The sequence below is a fragment of the Empidonax traillii genome, unplaced genomic scaffold, assembly GCF_003031625.1.
Source record: "Empidonax traillii isolate 1590-97213 ecotype Southwest subspecies unplaced genomic scaffold, ASM303162v1 scaffold1347:size381947, whole genome shotgun sequence".
Classification (NCBI taxonomy): domain Eukaryota; kingdom Metazoa; phylum Chordata; class Aves; order Passeriformes; family Tyrannidae; genus Empidonax; species Empidonax traillii.
This window is the reverse complement of record NW_020956540.1, coordinates 243135-249617: the sequence shown is the minus strand read 5'-3', so window position 1 is coordinate 249617 and position 6483 is coordinate 243135. Positions and strand designations below refer to the sequence as shown.

General features: G+C 46.0%; 1 protein-coding gene across 1 annotated transcript in view; it reads right to left on the bottom strand.

Moving 5' to 3' along the window:
• KL (klotho) overlaps positions 1 to 6483 on the bottom strand; it is a 57622-nt gene that overhangs the window by 2426 nt on the left and 48713 nt on the right. The gene's annotated exons all lie outside the window — the stretch shown is intronic.

Genomic DNA, 6483 nt, shown 5'->3' with positions numbered 1-6483 from the left:
AGGATGCTGAGCAGAGAGTCAGCAATGAGAGACTATCCAGGAGGGGGGTAAGCCTTTATGTCCCACCATTCAGGCAAAGCTCAGTATTAAAATTTAGATTGAAAGGAAGCACTTTTTTCCAATTCTCTGCATGGCAGAAACGGTTGGCTGTGTAAGTCCATCCTTTCTTGCAAAAAAATAGAGTATTTCATGTGCTCTCATTCCCATCTCTTCTTCCCACCCACCTGAAGCAATGTCAGGGCAAAGAGATTGTCTTAACCCTAACAGCACTGATGTTTCAACTCCTGGTGTGTGCAGTCTTTATAATGTTGAATTCTTGAGCATCCATCCTCTTTACAACACCTTGCAGGAGTCATCAGCAGGACATCCCTCTGCTTGCTGCATTTACACTGCAGAATCAGTGTCACCCTTGGAGCATCTTGATATGCCTAAAAGGTGTTGCTCTTTGAAACAGCAGGTAGTTGTTGGACACGAGCACAAGCAGAACACACTGAGATGATTGGGAAATGAAAATATTGGAATAAATATCCGGAAGACTGCTGAAGCCTGAAAATCAGATAGTAGAGGATGAAAATACATACTGCTGCTCTAGCTCAATAGTGATGTGAAAATGTTGGGGAACAAACAGAGACCTTGCCAGAAAGAAAGCAGTATGACCCACTCCCGATCCCATGGGGATTTAGCATGGTCATGTCATGTTATCCTTGCCACCTATGTGTCAGCCACTTTCATTTGGATGGGTGCTAGGCCAGGCAGACCATCTTGTTACAACTGCAGTTGCATATCATGGTGTGACAGGACCAGGAGTACAAGGCATCAAACGCAGATTTGTAACAAGGTGGGTGTTTGGATTTTAAAAAGTACATTTTAAATTGCAGCCCTCAATATCATGCGACACTCAGCAATACTGTGTAAAAAGGAGCAGTGGAGGCAGAGCAGAACCCACCTAGCACTGTGAAACTGTAGAATGTCCTACTTCTTTGTGCAAGAATCTGCTCAGCAAATACACAGGTATGTGGAACTCAAGGGCAAATACGGGGTAGAGCAGTGGGTCTCGGTTAATGAGTAAATGACAGGGAAAATGTTCCAACACTGCAGATAACTATTTGCCTGTCTCACGTAGGCTAATACTGGGAGGCTCTCACACTCCCAGATACCTTCTCTAATCCACAGCAGGTTCCAGATACCAGAGCCTCTACACCTCTGATGAAGGTTAGCATCTCTTGCAGAAAAAGTAACCTGAAGACTTACCTCTTTGGACTCCTTTGATTCTGAAACAAGGACCTCTATCCCTAGGCCTTATTATTGACCTCCCACAGGTAGTTATTTTTCACTGCTCTCTTCCACTGCTTGAGCCCAGCCCTTGAGCCTAGCATGCCCTCTGCTCTGCTCAGTGCTTGCATGCCTGCCTGCAGGCTGGGCTCCAACCTGTATCTGCTCACCCACCCCAGGCTGCACAGGAGGCCATAAGGCTCAGCCTTCAGGGCAGGGTGGTCAGTTGTCCCAGATCCAGCTGCAACAGGGGGAGTCAGGCATGGCCAGCCTGCCAGGTCTTGAGCACAGGATGTCCCGTGCCCTACACTAGGGGTGGGGAGAGATCACTTCTGCTTCTCTTCTCCAAGAAGGCAGGAAGGAGAGAGAGCAGTAAAATAACCATAATAAGCCTGTACCACTGCACAGGTGCTCTGCAGTCCCATTGCAATGACAGGTTGGGGCTCCTGATCCTCTCCCAGGGGTGTGAGTCCAGCAAGGCAGAGAGGCTAAAGGCAGATGTGGTTTGAATGCAATGAACTGCTCTCTACCTTGAGCATAGACTTGAACTGCAATGTGCAGTTCATGGGCAGCAGTTTGCAAGGAGACAGGATGGGATCCTGGCAGTGGTTTCATTTTAACAAGAGAATAGCTGATTCTGCGGCAAAAGCAGCTGCTCTGAGCTCTGCTGGCAGCCTGCTACAGGATTATAGCTTATTTCTTAATCAAAATATAAATTCTGCAAAAGGCACAAGGCAAACAGCCTAAAACTACAGATTCTGCTTTCTCTTTCACATGCTTATAGCAGCCCTGAGACAAGCACATGGCCACAAACACAGAGCCAGCATTTGCTGCAGTGAGGATTTGCAACAGCTTGTGATTTATGGGAGCAAATTAGCCACAGGGCCATCTGTACTTCCCCAGACTGCTGGCCTGCTCCTTGATGGAATGACTGCTTTTCCTTGAGAGGATGTGTATTGAATTACTAACTCTTTTTTTTTTTAAATTAAATAAATGTGGGAACCACAGGTGGTAGAGCACAGGACAGTAACCCTCTCAGAAGCATCTGTGGGCCAGTAGTACCCCACCATGCGTTTGGGACAGATGTTGGTTGCAGGCAGTCTGAACCCCAGACCCATGCAGGGCAGCAGCTCAGGGTCTGCCGGACCACCTGGCTACCCCACTGCACCCTGCTGATGCCAGCCAGCCTCGGTCTTCATGGCAATAGGACCAGAAGTACCACAACTGGCCTGCCTTGACTAAAAACAGTGACTCCTTTTTTGCCCCCAGTCTCTTTCATGAGTAGTCAAAACCAGGGAGTTTGTTTTTCAACACCAAACACTGTGCCACACTGCTGGCTAACCAGCATGAGCAAAGAGCCCACAATACAGGAAGTGTAGAGCACTCTGGGTTCACAGCTGATTTTACCCAGTGTTGTCTGGTTACCAGTGGGACAGGAACTCAGAACTGGGCCTATGAAGAGAAGGTACAGCATTCTAGCTCTTTGGTCTGGATTTCTCTTTCTCTGAAGAGTCATGTTCCTTTTCTCCTGCCCCAGGAAGAAGGGATCACACCAGCCTGCATCCCTTACTCAGGCTCCCAGCTTTGGGCTCATCACATCTGCTGCTTCGCACAAGAGGCAAAAAAAATATTTAGGGAAAACTTTCCATTGTTCAGTGGCTGTACTTGGGGGTCCCTGGTGAGCAATAGGGCTGCTAGTGAGGAAGGACAAACTCTGCTGCTGCAGATGCACTGTTGCAGCATTGGCAGTAATGCCCACATACAGAGTGCACCAACAGCTTCCTCCCAGGGCCATGGGACACCAGGAACACCATTTCAGAACAGGCCACCTCTTGGCAGGCCAGCTTTCCTGCTTCCCACAGGGTTGCAGAGCCCGAGCCAGACTGCCCTCTAGCATGGCACGGATGCTCACCTGGCCCTGCCAGCAGTGAACTCGCCCACCTCAACCTGGAGAGAGCCACAATGTGTTTTAACTACATACCCTTCCCAAACACCAAATCATATCCCATCCACAGGCATCACCTTGAATGGGGGTTACTGCCTGGCCATGCCGATGCCCTGCCTTTTTAAGCTGTGATTATCCTCGTGTCATCCTCTCCAAAACCAAGCAGGTGCCAGGACACTTGTAAATCACTGAGCAGTGGCATTCATTGCACTGCCTGAAACCACCAGGACAGCAATGGAAAATTTTGTGGTTATTTTCAATACAAATAAAAATAAAGGTTGCAAATTACAAAAAATTAAATGGGTATCACTGGGCTAAGCCAAAAAGTTACAATATGGCCTCCTTGGCCTCCCAGTATGTCTTGCCTTGGGCAACCTTTTCCAGCAGTGGCTGGTATTTATCAGCAAAGAGATACAGTTATTGCATTTGTGTTTTTCAAATAATTGAGTAATTTAATCTTTTAAGTGCCTCTGAGATCACTTGTTGTAATTAAAGACAGAAGATGAATGACTGAGGTACAAGAACACTGGAGGACTTTAAAAATGAACGTGTCCTTGACGACATCTCCTGTGCATTTATGTAATGATGATCCCACATTAATATGACTAAACAGATAAAAGCAGAAAATAATAAGAGCTTGGTTGCATTATTTTTCTTCCAGCCCAATAATAATATATCACCAGCCAGAGGAATGTGCCTGTGAATACCAAGCAGGAGCAACCATGTGCTGCCGAGTGCAGGACCCCATCGCCTCCCGCTGCGAGGTGCAAGGAAAGGCAATATCCGCTCACGGATCCCGCAGCAATGTGGCAGATAAATGAGTTACAAATGTCTATAAAATTCACAAACTTGCATCAGAAGTGGACTGAAAGGCTCAGCAAGTGCTTGGAAAGCTGACTGCAACACTGGCAGCTTCCTTTATGAGCATTTATTTCCTCAGCTTTTGGAAATAAGACCCATCTGATCCTAGTGGAGAGAGGCAGAAGGGTTGCTGCAAAGTAATAAGTATCAACAAAAAAATCTGTAAGACCTGTAAGCAGCTTTTTGTCTTCTAAATAAACTATACACCTTGAGGTACCTTGGTAATTCACTTCCCATTTCATAGCCCAAATGTATATAAATGTGTGCCCAAAGGGGGAAGAGGAAGTGATGAGAGAGCTCAAGCTAGCTTTACTTCATTCTTCATGCAGCACTAAGTCCCTGGACCATGCCTGCCCCAGGCTGCAGGAGCAGCAACCTTACACTCCTCAAGGTATCCTCCAGGCTGACCAGAGAGGCTGCAGCCTGCCAGGAAGACCTCTTCACTGTCTTGCTCCCCTCCCTTTCCTGGCATGGCATCTGATGGCCTCCAGCTCAACTGTGATATTGCCAGACTACAAAACTTTGTCACCTCGTAAAAATTTATAGTGCAGGTAGTTTATACCATTACACCTCTTGAACTAAACACTCAGCCAATTCATGGTTCCCTCTGGTGTGAGGAAAACCAGATTTCTTGGATCAGGTGTTGTGTTTGTGCAGCCCCGATGGTTTACAACACTGCCGAGAGCCTGTTACAGAGCCCTGAGCACAGAAGGTGGCAATACACCAGCTAGTTCTCTGCTGAGAGCCAAAATGTCATATCAGCCAGGATCTCACCAGGGCATGCCATTGCCTCTGATTTTCCTCCAGGACAGAGTATGTCTTGCCTGGGAGGTGCTGCTCTGGCTTGGGACACACACCCCAGCAAGGCACAGCCCCAAGGGAAGCTCTGGCTTAGAAGCTCCTGAGACTCGAACAGTTGGGACTGAGAAGTCACTACTCAGGTCTTCTCAGACACTGCAAGGGCTGATGTCATTAAAAAAAAAAAAATCAGAAGTGCATTATACTTCCAAGGTTATGGGGGAAGTGTTAAAACTTGTTCTTCCCTGAAAAAAAAAAAAAATAAAATCAACAAACAAAAACAACAGAACCCCCACAAACAACCAAGAAAACCAACAAAGTTTTGTGTGGTACTCTTTGTAAGGAAGAAAACATTTCCACTAATAGAAAAGAACTGAAGTAGAAACTAATCCCACTTGCTGTGAATTTGCAGCATTTAGAAAACATCACTGCTGTCATTCCCACTGCTTTGCTCAGTGCCAGTGACAGTGACCACCTCTCCTGCACTTTAGACTCCCATGGGCCTCCTGGGACTTGGGCCAGAAACACATTTGGATGACCTCAGGAGAGCTGGGATTGTATAAAAATGCTTCACCATATTGTGTTGTGAGTAATTCTTGTGACAAGAAAAAGGCTTTTGACAGCCTAAATTCATCACGTAGGAGTTATGTCATCATGGGAGAAATATGTCATTAAGGGAGGTAGGGAGTTTTCAGAGTAGATTCTTTTTTAAAAATTTTATTTTTCAACAAAGAATATTCAAAGTCCCAGGGCCCCTCCCCACAGAAGAGGACTGCTCACTCAGCTCCCAGAGCAAGGAACTCACACATCTGCTTGTGCCTGTGGCTTTTCTGCCCTTCTTCATTAGTATTTTCCCTGGTTTCTCTCTGCCTCGCTGGTGCTTTTGCCACTCTTTCAGAAACACAGAAAACATCACAAAATAATGGCCAGCAACATGTCAGCACCCACAAGTGTCCTGGCAGCAGGCTGCTGTTATTTCAACTTTCTGGTTTCTTAAAAATATTAATTTTCTCAGAACTGTTTGACAGTGGTGTTCCTGTTCAACTCGTTAGGAAAAATAAAAAGCTCTGATATGTTGGACCCTGCCACTTTCATCTCACCTCATTATTCCTTCTTTTTCCAATCTCTTTAAAAGGGTGGGCTTAGCAAGCCCGCACCAACTATAGCCTTGAGATGACTGGTGAAGGGTGGTGGTTTGGCAATTCATGAGTGGCACATCAAAAGACAGGAAGAGCTTTCCCTTTTCTTTTCCATGCCTCCTTTTCTTGGCTTTGCTTGAGTGAAGGAGGAACAGGACTGAACTTTCTCTGCTGAAGCTGAAGTCTGGCACCTAAAACTTTCTTCACCCTGAATAAGGGCATTTTCACCTAAGCAGTCTTTGCAAGCAGAATGAACAGATCAAGTTTTCTAAGTGACTCAAAAGCAACACAATACAATGTAAGCAAAAAAGAGCAAGTTGGATGTTTAAACGCACTGAGACTTGTATGGTCCTTGTCCTATTCACTGATTTTGTCCCTTTCTGCTCCCACTTCCTTTAATCTTGACATTTACTTTCCTAAAGATGTTTAACAAAGATGCCACAAACTCACTGCTTAGTGCACAGCTAT